The 21,647-nt window shown below is 31.7% G+C and overlaps 1 long non-coding RNA gene across 2 annotated transcripts; it reads left to right on the top strand.

Moving 5' to 3' along the window:
- The first annotated feature begins 4,333 nt into the window (after positions 1-4,333).
- On the top strand, positions 4,334-19,346 carry LOC117911737. Of its 2 annotated transcripts, XR_004650906.1 has the most exons (7): positions 4,334-4,463; positions 4,748-4,950; positions 5,172-5,373; positions 5,597-5,799; positions 6,022-6,223; positions 18,123-18,215; positions 18,937-19,346. It is a non-coding gene; the product is annotated as an uncharacterized LOC117911737 (long non-coding RNA). The 2 variants fall into 2 exon arrangements; XR_004650905.1 differs by lacking the exon at positions 18,123-18,215 and having other exon boundaries at positions 4,335-4,463.
- Positions 19,347-21,647: the final 2,301 nt, after the last annotated feature.

Here is a 21,647-nt window from a genome sequence, read left to right as displayed (position 1 = left end):
TATATATATATATATATATATATATATATATATATATATATATATATATAACTTATTTTTACCTTTTAGAAATATCTTGTGATTAGTTAGAGATAAAATAATATAATTATTAATATCTAAAAGATATATTGAGAGAAGTTAGGGATAACAATAATTGGTTATAGGTATAACTCCATATCTCTCAATATAACTTGCCTAACAACCTTAACAACGAATCAATTAATCAATCAATTAAAAGGTTATCAATATCATCAAACATGATATAAATAATAAAATATATGCAATGAGACACAAGATATTTTCAAGGAAAACCCTCACAAACTGTGGAGATAAAAAACCAAGAGGTCTAAAACTTATTAATCTAAATCCACTATTCGAAATCAAGTTATACAGATTTACTTGACTACTTGACCCTAAAAACTTACTCTCTAGCACCTACAATTTGATTCACATCCGCAACGCGACAACTCCTTGTTGCTCCCTAGTATATCCTTCAGCCACTCCGAATGGATTAAAGTCTTCAACCTAAGATTCAAATATTGAATACTTAAATGAGAGATCGTGAATAATGTGACAATTTAGGCTTTCTCTTGAGGAGTCCCTCTCTTAAGCATGAGAGGTCTCTCAAATGATTTATTTTCAATTGCACAAAATTTCTAATCCTCAAGGGGTTATTAAGGAGGTACTTATAGGCAAAAGCTCAAAGAGTTTCGATATTTTAAGTTTCCAAATTAGAGTTTGAGTGAAATTCATCTAAAATATGTTTATAAATTTAACAGGATTGTCATGACCACTTGAGCGTTCCCTGCTTCTTTTGAAAAATCATTTTAAAACATTTTAAGTACAAAAATAATATTAAACCTATTTATACCTCAAAGAAACCTAATATGTTGTATGTCAAACCTCTTTAGACACATCTGTGACTTCTCAGATAGACAAATAACAATTGTTAATCTTTAATAAAGAGTAAGTCGCTATCTAAAAAGATTTCTATTACCAAACATAAAAAGGAGAAAAATTAACAATGTATAAATAAGACTCAATGTCCTAACAAAAGGTACACAACAATGAGACCAACTTACGATGTTCTAATTTCATCATTGGAAGAAAATTTACAATTTTATGAAGTGAAATGACTAATTTTGGGAGCTTACTAATTTTCTAAGCATTTTTAGTCATTTTATGAGCAAAATAACAATATTTGAGAAAAAATTATGTTAAAATTATGCTACAATAAAATTAGTTCTTTTTCTTTAATATTAATAAAAAGTGTGAAATAAATATTTTTTAAGATAACATGAAATAAATATTTTAAATAATTTTTTTCTTTAACACTATTTTATTTCATTTTGCTATTTTTATTCTTATCTAAATAATTAAGATTATGATAAATTGATTTTTTTTTCATGGTAAATAAATTTTAAGTAAATAAATCTTATCTTTATCTAGATAATTAGAGATTATGATCAACTACCTTTTTTTTTTTCATGTTAAATAAACTTTATAATAATTAAGTCTTATATGAATCCATGTTACCTATATTGGGATATATATATTAAAAGTATTTTTTTTTTTTTTAATTTTTATAGGATGAGGATGAAGAATGAAAAAAAAAAAGTGAATCCGGCTTACCAAAGACCCATTTCCTCTCAAAATCAAAATTTTCAGTTAAGATTGTATCATGGGATCCAATCAGGATCCCATGTTTAGGAGGGGCTATAAGTTTTCCTGTAGTTTTTACTTGTTAGTGATATCTGCTAGGGGTGTAAAAATGTATAGTTGACTTTAAAAAAAAAAATAATAGTAATAATCAAAACACTTCAAATTAATTTTTTTTAAAAATGGTTTGGTTAACTTAGATAACGATATTTAAAAGTAGGAGTGTGAGGTTTGATTCATTCAACATAAGACTCAAAATGAATTTTCTTATAATTTTTCTTATAAATAATATTGACTTGAGACAAAAGTTTTTGTTATTGGTCGGTAAAAATATGAATATTTGGAGCACAATTGATATTGCACATTTCTTCTAATATATTTGAAGTTCAAAATATATTTAAATTTTTAAATAAAAAAATATATTTAAAATGAATTTGATTATAGTCTTAGAACAATAAATTATCTTACTAAAATCATTAAAAAAAAATCATCAAATATTAAATAATTAGAATATCGGTTATTTGTAATAAAAAACCGAACCAATAATTAAAGTTGGTGTTTAAAATTCTAAAATTAAGTTGATATTTATAATTATTGAAACATAAACTTGAAGCATTGAATGATAGATCATATCATACCTACCTGATTAGACGAAGAGCGAGGGTTTTGCTAATGCCACCATGGCTGAATGACGCACGACATGATGGGATTGATTAGAAGACTCCACTCTCTAGAAACCCTAAACACACCAGATTTTTTCTGCCCAGTACTGGTCACTTCTCCCCACAATTTATCGCCTCGCGAGAAATTGAACGAGTCCTACACTGTAAGAGACATCACGAGTAGGGTACAACGCTGCCATTGTTTGTCACTGCTGTAGTGTAGCATGGTTAGTTGCACGGAAAAGCACACTTCCGAAATAAAGAATGACAAAGAAAAAAAAAAACACACTTTTTTAATTTTTTAATTTTTCTATTTCTAACTTAACCACGAAGTAATCATTCAACCAGGGTTTGGACATGGGTCCCACCCCTTGTACTAGGTTACTAAATGTCGGATGACGATATTTTTTTAGCATAAAATAAAATATACATTACATACCATATAAATAAATAAATAAATAAAATACAATATTTTATTAACTTTAACTACTCATCTATGTAACTTGGGTTTGAACGTGGGTCCCACCACTTGTCCTAGGTTACCAAATGTGGGATTCGGACGTTAAATTAAAAATGGTGTTAGAATCGGATATACTAAGATAGTGTTTCAAGCATTTGTATGCCACTCCTACCCTAAAGTTTCCTTAAAAAAAAGTTTTATTTTCTATTATTTGGTGTAGTCTCATCTTTTTTTTATTTTTAACATTTAGCTCTCATTTTTAAATATTATTCTTTTTTAATTTTATTTAATAAATTATAAAGAATTTATTTTCATGCATTCATACAAAAAATAATTATAAAATAAAAAGATTTTTAAAATAATTTCAATTTTATGCACTCATTTGTCAAAAGTAATATTTAAGATGGATGAAAGTAATGCTTATATTATTAAAATATAGTACTTAAATAACCAAATATATTGTATTTGATAAAAAAAGTATATGAAATACTAATTATTTTAAATAATTGTTTGAAATTTATATTTTATAAACTTAGGTTTCTATTTTATAATTTTTTTAATATTAAAATTTAAAATTATCAAATTAGTATCATAAAATTATCGTTTAAATTAATATAATTTCGAATATTAACAAGCTACTATGAAATATAAAGTTTTAGTTATATCTTTTGATATTATTATTTTTAATAGAATTATATATTTTTTTTCAGTTTGAATCCAAAAATGTATATGAAAAAATTGTGTGTACCATTTATCAAAATATTTTCATGTAAAAATAATGACGAATATTTCATATAAAAATTAGCATAATTTCATCATTAAAACTATTTAATTTTCCATCCAAAGTCTACCTAGTGTTACCATTTTAACATATATCACATATATTTCATACTATATGACCATAATAATGAAAAGTGACAATTAAAAGAAGATTCTTGAAAAAATAAGAAATTTACAACTCTTAGATGACAAATAGAACTTAAAACTAAATAATATTTAATAACCTAAAATATTAGGTTGTTTATTTTTTAAAATATTTTATTTCTATTAAATATTAAAAAAATACCAATATATTACTTTTTCTCATTTAGAAAAAGTTTAAATATTTTGATTTTTTATTCAATAAAAAAAATTATAATAAATTATAAAAAAATATAAAAACAAACCATTTAAAATTTTAAAAACAAATTGTTTTCAACAAATTTTTTTTTTAAAAAATACCCTCTTAATCCATTCAATAATTTCCTGAATCAAATCAAATTAATATACAAATTTTTAAGAAATGAAGCATGGATAAAAAAATTGTTGAATTAAAAAAAAAATAAAGTACAATAAAATTTATTTTATAGTACCTCCAAATTATTATATATGGAATTGAATATTTTATTCTACTAATGCTATAGAGTAATAAAAGGTTGAGATTTAGGTATTAACAAAAGTAATAAAAATGGAATATTAAAAAAGATAAAAACTGGAAGCAACATAGAAAGGTAAAAATGGAATGGAAATCTAGATAGCCAGTCCACTATGCTAGCTCCGTCTGTGAAAATTGCAGTGCTGATCAGCCCAATGTCTTCGGACTATTGCTAGGATTTTTCTTTTTCCTTCAGCTACCGCCTGGCTCCTTCAACCTTGGTTTCTCATCCAAGTCATATCTTTGGCTTTCTTTTTCTCTCTTTAGGGTTGGTTTTAGATTCTTTGCTTAATTTGGAAATGTGCTTCTCTCTTTTCATGTATGGTCGTTTGTTTATTTTTTCTCTTATCTCACACCAACATTTTTTTTTCTCTCTTTCCAAATCCCCATTTCTCTCTCTCACCCTCTATTGAATTCTCTTTGAAGTACCAGTTTGATCCGTGAAGCGTCTGATTTTTTTCCTTATTTGTTCTCTCCTTCTCTCTCTCTACATATAAGGAGTAAAATGGTTCTTTGGTCTGATACGGAGTTGTGTTGATTTTTTCTGTGAAGGGTTTGGTTGAAAATTTTCCAATGTCGCGGCAGAAGATTCAGATCAAGAAGATTGACAACACAGCAGCAAGGCAAGTGACCTTCTCAAAGAGGAGAAGAGGGCTTTTTAAGAAAGCACAGGAGCTCTCAACACTGTGTGATGCTGAGATAGCGCATATTGTCTTCTCAGCAGCAGGAATGTTCTTTGAGTATTCAAGCTCAAGGTTAGTTTTCTCATCTCTCCCATTCCTTCTTTTTATACATAGATATATGAACCCCATTTCTCTCTCTCTCCCTCTATTGAATTCTCTTTGAAGTACCAGTTTGATCTGTGAAGCGTCTGATTTTTTTCCTTATTTGTTCTCTCCTTCTCTCTCTCTCTACATATAAGGAGTAAAATGGTTCTTTGGTCTGATACGGAGTTGTGTTGATTTTTTCTGTGAAGGGTTTGGTTGAAAATTTCCAATGTCGCGGCAGAAGATTCAGATCAAGAAGATTGACAACACAGCAGCAAGGCAAGTGACCCTCTCAAAGAGGAGAAGAGGGCTTTTTAAGAAAGCACAGGAGCTCTCAACACTGTGTGATGCTGAGATAGCGCATATTGTCTTCTCAGCAGCAGGAAAGTTCTTTGAGTATTCAAGCTCAAGGTTAGTTTTCTCATCTCTCCCATTCCTTCTTTTTATACATAGATATATGAACCCCATTTCTCTCTCTCTCCCTCTATTGAATTCTCTTTGAAGTACCAGTTTGATCTGTGAAGGGTCTGATTTTTTTTTCCTTATTTGTTCTCTCCTTCTCTTTCTCTCTACATATAAGGAGTAAAATGGTTCTTTGGTCTGATACGGAGTTGTGTTGATTTTTTCTGTGAAGGGTTTGGTTGAAAATTTTCCAATGTCGCGGCAGAAGATTCAGATCAAGAAGATTGACAACACAGCAGCAAGGCAAGTGACCTTCTCAAAGAGGAGAAGAGGGCTTTTTAAGAAAGCACGGGAGCTCTTAACACTGTGTGATGCTGAGATAGCGCATATTGTCTTCTCAGCAGCAGGAAAGTTCTTTGAGTATTCAAGCTCAAGGTTAGTTTTCTCATCTCTCCCATTCCTTCTTTTTATACATAGATATATGAACCCCATTTCTCTCTCTCTCCCTCTATTGAATTCTCTTTGAAGTACCAGTTTGATCTGTGAAGGGTCTGATTTGTTTTCCTTATTTGTTCTCTCCTTCTCTCTCTCTCTACATATAAGGAGTAAAATGGTTCTTTGGTCTGATACGGAGTTGTGTTGATTTTTTCTGTGAAGGGTTTGGTTGAAAATTTCCAATGTCGCGGCAGAAGATTCAGATCAAGAAGATTGACAACACAGCAGCAAGGCAAGTGACCTCCTCAAAGAGAAGAAGAGGGCTTTTTAAGAAAGCACAGGAGCTCTCAACACTGTGTGATGCTGAGATAGCGCATATTGTCTTCTCAGCAGCAGGAAAGCTCTTTGAGTATTCAAGCTCAAGGTTAGTTTTCTCATCTCTCCCATTCCTTCTTTTTATACATAGATGTATGAATCTCAGTGCATTTTGCAGGCAATCCTAGTACCTTTTCTTTATTTATTAGCATTTTTTTTTTAATCAAGCTCAGACCCTATTTGTCCTATGCATTTGGAAAAGCATCATCAAATCTAATAAACAAATGGATACCCTCCCAAATGCACAGTACTGTGTGAATTATTTTCTCAGAGTGGAGAGTATTCTACTATTTTGCACTGTGTTATGTGTTACGAATAAAAAATTAAGTTCAACATCATTCTCTATGATGTAGCTGCTTGTTATGGTGATTGTGCTATACTGATTGTCTTCTGCTTAGCTTAATTTCCCCTCATGTTTTATATATCATTTTATCAGCTGGTTTCCCAAGATCACCTGACAGAAAAGAGAATGAGAATTTAACCTCAGAAGCATTTTTTTCCCACTCCATTGGAGCAATCAAAGCTTTACAACCTAGAAATAATAATGTATAATTTTCTTTCCTAGATATACACATTGGAAAAGAACTATACATGGTACGTTTTCTGTGAAATATTATTTAGCTTAGGGCAGTGTTTGATCCATTGTTCTTGGTTTCATTTGAAGGCTCAAGCATTTTCAGATCTTTCAGTTTTCCTTACACAGTGGTTCTCTTTCTTGCCAATTGTAAGCATGTGATAACATATGATTTGTGAATCACATGCATGTACTGTAGTACTATTAGATATGATACTCTAGTGAAGTATGAGTTATGAATTAATATTCCTTAATAATTAATCATAATCAATAATTGAGGTTTCTTCCTGCTTTTAATTAAATTAGGCATATATCTAATTATCCTAGACTGAAGATATGTTTTTTTTTTTTTCTAACTATCATCTGTGTGTTTTGCGTATTGTCCTTCATTTTGACAAGGTGTAGGGCTTTGAAATCAATGCCATATTAGATACTGTAGGGCTTTGAAAAAGGAGTTCTACATCCAAGGTGATCTACCACATGGAGAAAAGATATCTACATTTATGAACATTTACATACAGTTCTCTCAGCTTTTGATCTATGAACTTTTGTTTTTGTAAAGGTAGTCTAAAAGAGGAAGTACTACAAATGCTCAACAGTGAGATTACAACATATCATAAGGGAGTCATTGCATTAAATCTCATTATTTCATTGTACTACCTTGGATAGCTTTGAAACTAGGATGTATGAAAAATACTGAAAATAGCTTCAAAATTTGGCCACACATGCATGGAAAATTCAGTCCAAAACAAAATCAGACATGCATGTTTGTTGTGTGTATATATAGACCGGAGTGTGCTAAAAGCCTAGGTGCCATTTGCGAAGTTTAATTTCTTGTCTTTTCTCATTTGGTTGATTTAGCAGAGAAGATTTGTGAAGGTAACAGGAAGTTTGAAGCTTTCCTAAATTTTCAAACAATGATGAATATTTTCATTTAGATTATAAGAAATTTATACAAAAGGACAACATAGAGCAGTACCATTCTGTAAACTGTATTGAGAAACTATATAGACCATCAAAATCATGTGTGTACAGCCCTCTAACAACTGATGATTAATGAGCTTGCTAACAGCCTCTAATAAATAATCATAAAGTTCTTGATAAAATAACTTGGTAATAGTTTTATGATTTTAATCATTAAGCTTCTAGCAATCACTTTGTATTGAAGCATACAGCTATTGCAGGAAACCTCAAATCCAGAAAATCATGCCAAGCTTGGCTGATCCTGTTATCTGATCAGTCACAAAGTCATTCTCAAAATCCATAAAATCATGCCAAACTTGGCTGCTTCTGTTATCTGATCAGTCATTAAGTCATTACAGCCTCTGACTTCCATTTCAATATTTATCCCAAAGGGCTTCATCACTTGTATGTCATTATAGCCAAACTATGCATACCCTACCTTCATTTTCTGTTCTTCTAGTTAACTCATCTTAATTTCTTCTCCTAAACCAATGCTTTGGATTATGACCCCAAAATTTCTTCATTCTCCCTTGCCTTGCAAAATATTTCTCACTCACATCTCCATCAAACTTGAATAGCATATCCACATAGTTTAGAGTGATGGCATCAAGAAAATCTTTTAAGAACATATCTAATGTACAGCCTCCTTTTCACCATTGCCAACTACTTCATTGCCAACATATTTAATAGAATCAATCAACAAATGACTCAATAAAAATTAGTTTTTGTAGAGTTGCACGAACTTGATCTGGAGTACTTGGGAGCTCAAATACCTTCAGCATCCCTATGGCAAAAGAGGTAATCAATTAGTCGTCCTTTCAGCTGTTATACCAACAATCCGTAGCCTTGAAACGCTGTCTTTATAATAAATTAGAAAATCTGATCAAAGGGGATGATGCTGGCCTTCAACTTTGCCGTTATTCAGTAACAATCATTCATGCTTGCTCTTCCAAATGTTGTTTTTGTTGGCAGCTCAAACCTACTAGATATATTCCAAAACATACATGTGATAACAGCTGTTTTGCTGAAAGCTCTTCTACATGATCTTTTGTTAAGTATTGCCAATCCAATACTCCTACACTAAGGCAACCACTCTTTATCTTTTCTGACTTATTACACTTTTTAGGGCATTAAGAAGTAATTAGCATGCTGTGTGTCTTTGTTCTTATTACAAACTTCTTTGCTTACCCAGAAAACTTTGATCTGCTAGCTGTTAACAACAAAAGAAGGGGTTCCTTTTCTGCATCTATTAAATTTCAGTTGCCTTTTGAAACTCTTAAAATACCATATAGATGCAAAAAGGGACACTACTACTGTCACATGTGAATCAGTTGATGGAGTAGCCACTTGTCACAATTATCCAAGATTTCATAGAGAAGTTATTTGAAAAAATGTCATAAAAATTAGGCATGGCACCACAGTTGTTGTCTTTCACCACTCGTATTCAAAAATTACATTGTAGATATTCACACTTAACAAAGCAGAAACTTGTAACAGCAAAAATATAGAAACTCCTATTAATAAAATATAGAAATCTTTTAGTGCTCAACTCTTAAATATAGAAACTAAATCAACTACTCAAAATAAAATGTTTTCTTTGACTTTTAGAAAGTAAATCTAATTATAATATTTAGAAGCTCATGACTCTTAGCCACCAATTTTTCTTTGTATCTATCTACTTCTCCTTTTACATTCTTCTATGTCTCTTATATTCATCTTGAGGGGGAAGTACGGAAAGAAAAGCCCACCTAGTCAATTGGGAGAGGGTGTGTGTGGGTAAGGAGGAGGGGGGGCTTGGTTTGAGGAAGTTAGCCCCCTTGAACAAAGCTTTGCTTGGAAAATAGGTGTGGAGATTTGCTTGGGCCAAGGACGAGATGTGGAAATGAGTTCTTGTGGCAAAATATGGGCAAGAGGAATTTGGGTGGAGGACTAAAAAGGCAAATGGGGCGTTTGGTGTTGGGGTTTGGAAGGAGATCTTGAAAGAAGCTGATTGGTGTTGGGATAATATGACTTTTAAGGTGGGAAAAGGCACCAGAATTAGGTTTTGGAAGGACCCTTGGTGTGGGGATGTGGACTTGTCTCGAAGGTTCCCTCAACTCTTCACTGCGGCTACCAAAGGAACGCCACAGTGGGGGATATGTGGGACCAGAATTCTGGTCAAGGAGGGTGGAATCTAAGGTTCATTAGAGGTTTCAATGATTGGGAGCTGAACATGGTAGGTGAATTACTCCAAATCTTAAGGAGTCAAAGAATTACCTTGGAGGAAGACTCGGCCTTGTGGAAGGGAGGAAAAAAGGGGAAGTTTGGCGTTAAGGAAGCGTATGGTTTGCTGATCAGCCCTAGTGTATCCACGTTTCCTAAAAAGGGCATTTAGGTGGAGAACGTTCCTTCTAAGCTACCGTTCTTTGCTTGGGAAGCTACTTGGGGGAGGGTTCTTACCCTTGATAGGCTTCAAAAGAGAGGATGGCAGCTTCCTAATCGTTGTTTTTTATGTGGTAGTGATGAGGAAAATGTAAATCATCTTCTCATTCATTGTACAGTGGCTAGAGTGTTGTGGGGGATTGTTCTGAGTTTGTTTGGTGCCCAGTGGGTCTTTCCAGAATCTGTAAAGGAGGTGGTTCTTAGCTGGAAGGGTTCGTTTGTGGGTAAAAAGAGGGAGAAAATTTGGAGATCCATTCCGTTATTTATTTTTTGGACGGTTTGGAAGGAGAGGAATAGATTAGCTTTCAAGGGGGGGAGGGGAGTTAGCTATTTAGAAAGTGAAGAATTCTTTTGTTTGTAATGTGTGGCGGTGGGCTAAATTGTATAGTGGTGCGGAGCCTCGCTCCCTTATAGGCTTCTTGGAGTGGTTAGCCTCCAGTTAAGGGTCGGTGGGTTTTTTGTTTCTTTTGTCTTTTGTTGAGAGGCCCTCGTCGCCCCATATACTCCCTGTATGCTTTGCGGCGTTTTGCCTTTTGCTATTATATGTGTTTATTTATCAAAAAAATGTCTCTTATATTCATCTTATTCTAATTGCCTTTTTCCCTTTTGGAAGAGGTATTATTTCTCATTGACATTCGTCTTTATTGTTTTTATTTTCTCGTCCATAGCCTCTTTTCATCTTTTATTTTGAATTGTTTTTTCAAAATACATTGGTTTACAATTTGTAAAAAGACAAAAGAGCATTAGATTGTTTTGATTTTTTGTTACCTCATAAATCTCTTGTAAACTTCCAAAATGTGTTGTCCTTTCGTTTCAATTTTTCAATAAAGATGATGTTGTTGGAACTTCAATGATGGAGGTGTTGATGAAGGAGGAGTAACAATCTCTTGCAAGCTTTCTCTAATTTATTCTTCTTCTTCATAGAGGGGAGGAATATTGTAGTTATCTTCTTGAGCACCCTAATTTTATGTTTCATTTTCATTAAACTTGATATCTCAACTAATAATAATATTTCCATTGTTTGGATTGTATAACTTGTAGTCTTTGGAGCTTTAGTCATAATCAATGAAAATATTTTTTCGCTCTTGTCATTTGATGTAAGTTGCTTTTGATCTAGAACATGAGCATATGCAATACCTTCAAACACTCTCAAATGTGAAATACTCGACTTTCTTTCATTTCAAGCTTGTTATGATGTTTTATTCCTTACACTTCAATTAGGAAAATGATTTAATAAATAAACCATTTTAGCATAAAATTCTTTAGTCATCTTATTTTTCAATATGCTTTGAGACATGTCAAGAATAGTTTTATTTTTCTTTCAACTACATCACTTTGTTGTGGAGATTATGGAACTGTTAAAGGTTGACAAATCTCATGATTTTTACAATATTCTTCAAATTCTTTTAATGTCAATTTAACTCCTTTATCACATCTCAATGTCTTTATATAGTCACTTTCCTTTTGTACAAGTGTTTTAAATTCCTTAAAAGCTTTAAATACTTAAGATTTTTCCTTGAAAAAAATGTACTCATGTTTTTCTTCTAAAATCATTAATAAAAAGTAAAAAAAAAAATGTTTCTTCTTACCAAAAGTGTTTGGATGAATTGGGTCGCATACATCTAATGAATGAGCTTTGAGGTCCTTTGCTCTTGTCATTGCTTCCTGTGAAAAACCTTTTTAGGGATGTTTTCCAAGTAAGCAGCATCCTTCACATAATTGAATCAGGTGATATATTGAGGTCAATCCTTTCACTATATTTTCCTTGCTCAACAATTTTAAACCTCCAAAATTAGATTTTCAAATCTTAAGTATCGAATTCGAGAAGAATCATTGACATAGGATTTTAGATATTTTACATCATTTTGAATGTTTAATAAACATATTTTATTTTTTATCATAGACACATTAATAATTAAATTGGCATGCTGATTTCTTATTGAGAGACTTTGATTTTTCACATGAATATTATATTCATTTTTTTAAGAGTTGACCATGAGGAAAGGTGATAATTAAGAAGTTTTTTCTGGCCTATTAATTTTCTACTAAAAGTGCTAATCTTATTCATTGTGGAACCTGGGGGCCACCCCTTATGATCTGTATTGTTTTTAATATTGTATCATTTTATTGAACAATATTACTCATACATCACTTGGTTTCATCCACTGGAAGACACAATTCAGATGCTTCCACATGCTTTTGTTGTTTAAACACAAAGGCTGAAAGCATCTTTTGCAAATCCTCTTCAAGATGATGGTGCTGTGAGCTATTGCTCTTTCATTGCATGTGAAATTCCTTATCCCATTTTGCATTTGTCCTATGGGTACTGCCCATGCTGTGCTTTAAGGTGTCTGCTAATTTCCATGTCTTCATGTTATGGCTCCTACTGCTTTTATTCTTTAAACTGATGAGTCTCATGAGATGTTATAATTTGGTTCCATGTTCACATTTTCAATTTGGATTATATTAATTCTAAATAAAATTTTGTCTTCTCCTAGTCATAATTTCCAATTTATCTGATTTTATTTATTATTATTTTTAATTACTCATTGAAGGAGAGAAATTATGCTTTGCTCAATTCTTATTTCACTTACCCAAAAAATTTAATTAATTAAATTGAATATTCACATAATTGATTTGTGCAAATAGTGTGTATAATGCTATTTTAGTGAGACCAAGTACATATAGTGGCATTCACTTTTCATCTATCTCACCAAAGATAATGTAGTGTAGATCTGTGTAGAAGAATATGATTAAATTTGGATGGCATTACATGTAATTTATATGATTTAAATGCTTATGCTTGGAGATAAAAATATTTGTAGTTGTTCTAATTATTTATAATTTACATCTATCTCACCATGATTTATATGATTTATATGAGCTAGGGTTTTATGTGGTACTTGAATTTCCTCACTATATTATAATGTAGTGTAGATCTGTGTATAAAAATATGATTTATATGGCATTACATGCATGATCATTCTGAACAAGATTAGTAATCTGTGGGGGCTCTCTGCTATCACTCTTGTTGTTGATCCTTCACCTTGAACCTACAAGTTATCCATCTTGTTAACCCCCTCACCAGTAGACCACAAGACAAAGGTTGTAAGCCAAAGGCTATTTTTCTATCAAACATACTATATACTCCTTTCGCATTTCCGTTCATTTGTCTGATTAACCCACAACTTGTATTTCCTGGATGATGTCTTCCATGCATGATTTGAATTTCAAGACCTTCCATTGTATTAAAATAACATTGATGTTTGCCCTAGCTCATCCTTGGATGAAAATATTTTGTCCGGATGCAGATGAATATATATCCCTCCAGGCCTCAATTCTACAGAAACCTTCAATTTAGTTGTTAACCCTTGTATAGTTCTTGATGGGCACTTCCACAAACACCACTTACTTCACCATGAATCGAACATTGAGCCCTTCCAGTTTTCATCATGCATCTCATCTCTTTACAGAAATTTGCAATGACTGATCTTGGAGACATAACCTTTTTCCCTTGGGGATTGGAGGTCTAGCTCTTTTGGTGGATCCTATTTCATCCCAAACCAAGTACACCAACTAAGTCAGATGAACTTGCCAACATAAAATGCCCCCCCAGACAAATGTTATTTCATAAAACATCAAGCTTGCTTATGTTGACCACTTTTTAAGACTTGTCTTTACTGCTACTATTTGTTAGAGTATCAGATGACACTTGCAAAGATTGCATGCAAACAAACTACTTGTACATACGCTTTGACATTGTCAAGGAAGTCATAGTTAGTTCCATAACAAGTCTACATTAAGACTTATCCTTTGTCCCAACAGATTAGATCAATGTCGAAGTGATCACATGTGTATCTTCCAATATTATTTTCTTAATTTGTACTCTCTTTTGATATTCTTGTTCAAATTTTCTATAGGAAATTGTAATAGCCCATCTAAATATGAGGTTTGTTTTTTATTGTAAATGTTGTATGTTATTGAGGACGTGAAAATTGTCTATAACATCATAGCAAAGTTTATTGAATTTTTTTGAAGTTTTGAATAGAAAATTGAGTTTTTTGGTTGTATGCCTAAAATTTGTTTATTACATCAAGAAAAGGTTAAGGTTATCGGTAATTTCTTCTTTTAATGGACCTCTTAATGGAGAACTGAATTGTTTCCTACATAAGTGCTGCCACGTATTATTTTTAGTTAGTGGAAGAGGAGTGGGTATGGACATGTCCCACGTATTATTTGCAAATAATACTCTTATTTTACGTGATACCAATAAGGAACATAGGGAGTACTTGAGTTGGGCATTCATATGGTTTAAGGCAATCTTAGGGTTAAAAATCAATTTGGAGAAAAGTGAGTTGATATGAGTGGGGTTGCTAATATGGAGGACCTAGCTAAGGTATTAAATCTTGGATCGTGTGCCCGCCTCACCAATTATTTGGGTATTCAACTAGGAGCTCCTTTCATATCTTTATGAGATTGAGATGTTAGTGGAGGAAAGATTTTAGAAATGGCTCATCGTGTGGAAGAGACAATACCTATAAAAAGGAGGAAGACTTACTTTGATTAAAACACTCTAACTTACCGATTTACTACTTTTCATCATTTTTCATACTGAGAAAAGTTGGGAAAAGATCCAAAGAGATTTCCTTTTAGGGGAAGGAGCTTTTGAAAGAGAGTTGTATTTAGTGAATTGGTCAATAGTTTGCATGGATAAGAGGAATGGGGGCTTGAGTATTAAAAGTTGTTCATTCTTAATAAGGCTCTTCTTGGTAAATGGTATTGAAGATTCATAATTCAAAACAAATCCCTTTGGAATTGGGTGATAATAGGAAAGTATGGGGAGGAAGAGTGGGAATGGTGCTCTAGAAGAGTGAGGGAAGGGTGTGGGTGTCAGTGTGGAACACAATCAAGAGCTGGTGAGAGGTGTTTAACAATAGAATTAGATTGAGGATGGGAAACGGTTAGCGAGTGAAATTTTGTAAGGATAAGTGGTGCAATGACAAACTACTAGAATAGGTATTTCCTATGTATTTCTGAATAGCCTCCACTAAAGATGCATAGGTAGCCAAGGTGTGGGAGCTAGAAGGAGTTGAGGTTTTTGAAACCCTAAGTTCACAAGATGGATTCATGATTGGGAGTTAGACAATTAAAGTACAAAATAATTTGGTTGAATTTGATATATGGCGAACTTATAGTTCAATACCTTTGTTCATCTTTATCTAATGGAAGAATGGAGGCGTTCCCCTCTTCCATTGTTTTGAATCAGGTTGTTCTAGTGAAGGTCGGCTTTGTCACTTGGGAAACTATATGGGGAAGACCATTACATTGGATCACTTTAGAAGGAGTGGGAGCATGCTAAACAAATGCCACTTGTGAAAGGAGAATAATAATTGGTTAATCACATCCTCCATTGCTACAATGGGGTCATGCTATGACAACTAATTTATAACTTTTGAGTATGATGGACAATGTTTTTGATAGTCAAAGATGTCCTTATGAGTTGGCATAGATCTTTTGTTGGTAAGAAGAGGAAGAAAGCTTGGAAAGCAACTCCTTTGAGCTTATTTTGGATAATATGGAATGAGAGAAATAAGAGAGAGCATTTAAAATACTGAAAAATTGGATCAAGCAATCAAACAATTCTTCATATATAATTTTTTAAAGTTGGTTAGAGTATACATAGGAAACTATTCATTGCCCATGATATGGGCTTTATTAATTGGCTTAAATCTAAGTAAGACGAGAATGTTGTTTTTTTGTGTACTCCTCTGCCATGTTATGGCCTTTTGGCATCTTTGTTTACATATTATATGCAATTGTGTACCCTTTTGTTAGGCTCCATTAATATAGTTGATCTTTGCCTACAAAAAAAAATGTTGTTTTATCATTATTTTTTAGATTTTTTGAGATATTTTTTTCTTTTTTATTATTTATATATTTTTGTCTAAGTTGAGGCTTATGTCTTGTTCTTGATTGAGGCCTCATTTGGGCTAAACCCCTCAAACCACATTTAGGCTTTTAGAACATTGCATTAGAAGATGTTGAAAAATAGGAAAAATGGCATATGATACAAGTTAGGTGTGGACATTGTGGGTATAAGTACCCTCTTTATGAGATTGAGATGTTAGTGGAGGAAAGATTTTAGAAATGGCTCATCGTGTGGAAGAGACAATACCTATAAAAAGGAGGAAGACTTACTTTGATTAAAACACTCTAACTTACCGATTTACTACTTTTCATCATTTTTCATACTGAGAAAAGTTGGGAAAAGATCCAAAGAGATTTCCTTTTAGGGGAAGGAGCTTTTGAAAGAGAGTTGTATTTAGTGAATTGGTCAATAGTTTGCATGGATAAGAGGAATGGGGGCTTGAGTATTAAAAGTTGTTCATTCTTAATAAGGCTCTTCTTGGTAAATGGTATTGAAGATTCATAATTCAAAACAAATCCCTTTGGAATTGGGTGATAATAGGAAAGTATGGGGAGGAAGAGTGGGAATGGTGCTCTAAAAGAGTGAGGGAAGGGTGTGGGTGTCAGTGTGAAACACAATCAAGAGCTGGTGAGAAGTGTTTAACAGTAGAATTAGATTGAGGATGGGAAACGGTTAGCGAGTGAAATTTTGTCAGGATAAGTGGTGCAATGGCAAATTACTAGAATAGGTCTTTCCTATGTATTTCTCAATAGCCTCCACTAAAGATGCATAGGTAGCCAAGGTGTGGGAGCCAGAAGGGGTTGAGGTTGTTGAAACCCTAGGTTCACAAGATGGATTCATGATTGGGAGTTAGACGATTAAAGGATAAAATAATTTGGTTGAATTTGATATATGGCAAACTCATAGTTCAATACCTTTGTTCATCTTTATCTAATGGAAGAACGGAGGCGTTCCCCTCTTGCATTGTTTGGAATCAGTTGGTTCCAATGAAGGTTGGCTTTGTCACTTGGGAAACTATATGGGGAAGAATATTACATTGGATCACTTTAGAAGGAGTGGGAGCATGCTGAACAAATACCACCTGTGAAAGGAGAAGAATAAATGGTTAATCACGTCCTCCATTACTACAATGGGGTCATGCTATGACAACTAATTTATAATGTCTTTTGAGTATGATGGACGATGTTTTGATAGTCAAAGATGTCCTTATGAGTTGGCATAGATCTTTTGTTGGTAAGAAGAGGAAGAAAGCTTGGAGAGCAACTCTTTTGAGCTTATTTTGGATCATATGGAATGAGAGAAATAAGAGAGCATTTAAAATACCGAAAAATTGGATCAAGCAATCAAACAATTCTTCATATATAATTTTTTGAAGTTGGTTGGAGTATACATCGGAAACTGTTCATTGTTCATGATAGACTTTATTAATTGGCTTAGCTCTAAGTAAGACGAGAATGTTGTTTTTTTGTGTACTCCTCTACCATGTTATGGCCTTTTGGCATCTTTGTTTACATATTATATGCAATTGTACACCCTTTTGTTAGGCTCCATTAATATAGTTGATCTTTGCCTACAAAACAAATGTTGTTTTATCATTATTTTTCGAATTTTTTGAGATATTTTTTTCTTTTTTATTATTTATATATTTTTTTCTAAGTTGAGGCTTATGTCTTGTTCTTGATTGAGGCTTCATTTGGGCTAAGCCCCTCAAACCACATTTAGTCTTTTAGAACATTGCATTAGAAGATGTTGCAAAATAGGAAAAATGGCATATGATACAAGCTATGTGTGGACAATTGTGGGTATAAGTACCCTCTTAAAAGCAATCAATCTGGGGCCAAGGTCACTGGAACCTCTCTTTGAGTAAAGGTGTTCTAATCGTGAAGACAGATACTCAACACTGGGAATCCCTTTTTGCATTCAGGACCTGTCATGTCCCATTGTTTCTGATGGTTTCTGTCATGTCATCAATAAATATTATGGTTTTTTTGAATTTGAAAACTGAAGATTTCATAGCTTGGGTTCATTATTCACTGTGTGCACTTCTCTTTATTTGAATAGCAATAAATCCATTATGCTGACAACCGATACTATATGCCCATCCATAATGATGTCGGTAACAACTAAGTTCAGTATTCAATGCTTGTAGCCCAGGTGAGTTAGTGAGAATCATTTTTTTTCTTTATGTTTTTATTTTTTGGAAGGTCAAGATTGCCAAAAGAGTCATTGTTTTGATGAATTCTTTATAGCTAAAGCATCATAGACTTGTAATTGAATTCTATCTTATATTGCCAAAAAGATGTAGAAGGGGAGAGGTTCAACCAAATATTAAACGAGGAGATTCAGAAATGATGAATAGTCTGTTTTAGCTAACATCACAAGGCATGAGCAGCCGGTTACAGCATTCTAAAACGTAACAGATGTTGAATCAAATTTTATTTCTTTTTATCAATTATTGTCACTGATTTGGTACCTTTTTGACATCAATGCAAGTTGTAGTAGCGCACGGAAGCTTTCTAAATGACAGTTGATGGCGGAACTCTTTGTGTTTTTTTTTTCCCTTCTTTTCATGCTTTTCTGGGGATTTGAACAGTTCTAAACTGCTGTAGAATCTTTACACATCTTTTTATTGTACCTTCTTTGGATAGCCCAGGAAAAATTTTCCAGTTTATCACACAAGACACAGCATTTCCAGATAATTCATAGGACTGGGGTGCCCTTTAACTCCATGCTTTTTTTCAATGATGAGGATAGGAATATTGAATCGGTAAAAATGGCATCCAACATTTCCTCTTCTTTGTTTGCTGATATTTGGATGACTTGGATAGTGTGTAGTTACATTGGGGCATACTGAAATTGCTACTGGTATTGGCAGGTTTCCAAAATGGGAGTAACAAGCATTTTGGTAGGCAATGGGTTAAATATTGGAGCATTAAGCCAAGGGCTCACGAAATTCTCTCAGAACTCAGCTTCATCTGGAAACACCAAACGGAACTGAATGCTATTTTGGAAAAGATTGTTCCCAGATGTAATTCTTATATGTGGTTGCTTATGGCATATACCTATCATATGATCTTAAAATTCCAATTACACTCTAAAATCATATGCAACCTAGCATGCTAAAGTCATAATGACAACACTCAACACCATTGGTATTCTATCTTTCCTTTGTTTTTCTGCACTTTGACCAATTTAGTGTGATTCAAAAACAAGATAGCAGATGCCCCTTCTTTTTCCATTCACCTCATTCACCTAATTAAATTTAAAATACATTAATTTTATTCATGAACTTGTTGTAAATGAGGTGGTGAATGACTATCGTTAAAGTTCATTTATGAATATTCGTTTACTCATCTTCAAGATGAGTATTAAATGGAAGTAGTTCAGCAAGATCCTTTGTATAATTGACATCCTCGAACAAGAAAAGTTCTCTTTAGTACTTTCTTTGGTTCTTCCAATTCTTCTTTATACATTTTATTTAATTTTATTTTTCCATTTATTTCTAGTTTTATAATAGAATTGACTTTGGCTGATGTATATATATGGAAGAAAAAATGTGAGTGAGGCTGAAGGTAGGAAGTCATGGGTCCAATAGTGTAAAGCAATATGACAAAATACAAAGTAATGGACAAATCGATGGTAATAGTTGACTCAATATCGACGAAATCCCTGAGCAAATGTCCTCTGGTATCAATTGTTTTGTAGTGCACCCATTTTTATCACATTTTATTAATATTGTTTTAGTTTAAACTTTATAATTGAAGTATTTATACATATGCATGTACGGATGAATTTATATAAGTGGAAGTATGGAGAGTTTGTCTATTTTTTCATACCCAAGATACCTTTAAAGATCTTTTGTTTTATCCAAAATATTTTTATAACCTAATCTTTTGGGTGCTTACATCCAATTTCCCCCCTTTTTTTTCCTTTTATTTTATTTATTATGTCAATCAAGTTTTCATTTATTTTAAAAATTAAATACATCAATAGAAAATTTTGTTATTCATAAATCACTTAGAAAGAGGAAACAACACAATGATAATCAAAGTCATTTATCTCCTAAAGTTGCATATAACTATATCATCTACATGGACTATCATGCTATTAGCGGTCTTCTTGAGGGTGGTTAAATTTCTAAGGCCATTATTTGTGCCACCATCCTTCAATTCATCTACTTTCTCATTCTCACTTTAATTTATTATGTAAATTAAAAATTTTAGAGTAGTTATGTACTATATAAATTAAATGCATGAATTACCATCTTATTACGTATAAATCACTTGAGAAGAGTAAGTCATATACATTGATAATCAAATTCACTCGTATTTTATAATTGAAGTATTTATACACATGCATGTACGAATGAATTTATATAGGGAGAATTGTGTTTTGGACTCAACTGGGCCCAAAAATTAACATTTGGTCTATATATCATGCATATTTAAGTCCAAGATCCAAACAAAGTATGAAAATTAAGATGAAGGATATTGTATTTCATTAATCCCTAAAATACCCTTCACTCTTACATAAGCACAAGTGAGTGTGCATTTCAATTTTTTTGTGTTTTTTTCCCTTTTTTATTCTCTATTAAGTATTACTCATTTCTAACTTTTTTTTTTCTTTTTCTTCCAATCTATATTTCTATTTTATATCAAATAAAAAGCAATAATGTTTTTTTTTTTAATTTTTAAACATATTGAATCTTTTTGCTCTTATTATAAGCAATGATAAAATTTTTGGTATTTTTCATCCAAATAATTTTTATCTTTTTGTATTTATCGTTTAGTTTAATTTTTATTTTTTATTTTAAATTTATATTACCCTTTCATTTATATTTTTCTCTTATTTTTAATTATTTTTTATATTTTCTACATTAACCATATTTTAAAAAATTTAAAAATTGACTGTCACTTCACTTTATTATATATATATCCTTTTAGCTTTTTAATTTTTAATGTTTTTATTTCAAAATTTTTAAAAAGATAAATTTATTGAAAAAAATAACTAAGATATGAATTAGTTCTAATATTATATTAATAATTTTTCTTATCTAGATAGACTAATGTAAAGTATTTTGACTCACAACAAGAAAATTATCAATATAATTTTTTAGTTAAACTTTAGAAATTAAATTTTAAATAAAATATATTATATAAAATTTTATCTAAAAATTATTGAAAGTGGTATTTAATTTTTTTTATTGACTTTCAAACTTATCTAATTTTTTACTTGAAAGGTAATAGAACATGTTTACAAAAAAAAAATAGTTTTTCATTTTTTAAATAAATGAGTATAAATATATTAAAAGAATTAAAGATAAGCTTAGCAAAAAAATTTGATAAATATGATTATAATTTTAAATATGATTCTTTATTTCAAACTTATATTATTTCACATATATATTAAATAATTTTTAAACACCTCATAAAATATTAGTATTATTTGTTTGTTCTAACTTGTAAATTAGGTATCATTAAATATTATATTTTTCAAATTTATAGAACATATAATAAATACTTTTTAAATACCTCATAAAATATTATTATTATTATTTTCTAACTTGCAAATTAGACACATGGTGTT

This window comes from Vitis riparia, chromosome 3 (genome assembly GCF_004353265.1).
Source record: "Vitis riparia cultivar Riparia Gloire de Montpellier isolate 1030 chromosome 3, EGFV_Vit.rip_1.0, whole genome shotgun sequence".
Taxonomy (NCBI): domain Eukaryota; kingdom Viridiplantae; phylum Streptophyta; class Magnoliopsida; order Vitales; family Vitaceae; genus Vitis; species Vitis riparia.
The sequence above is the reverse complement of the archived record's forward strand: the minus strand, read 5'-3'. Positions and strand labels throughout refer to the sequence as shown.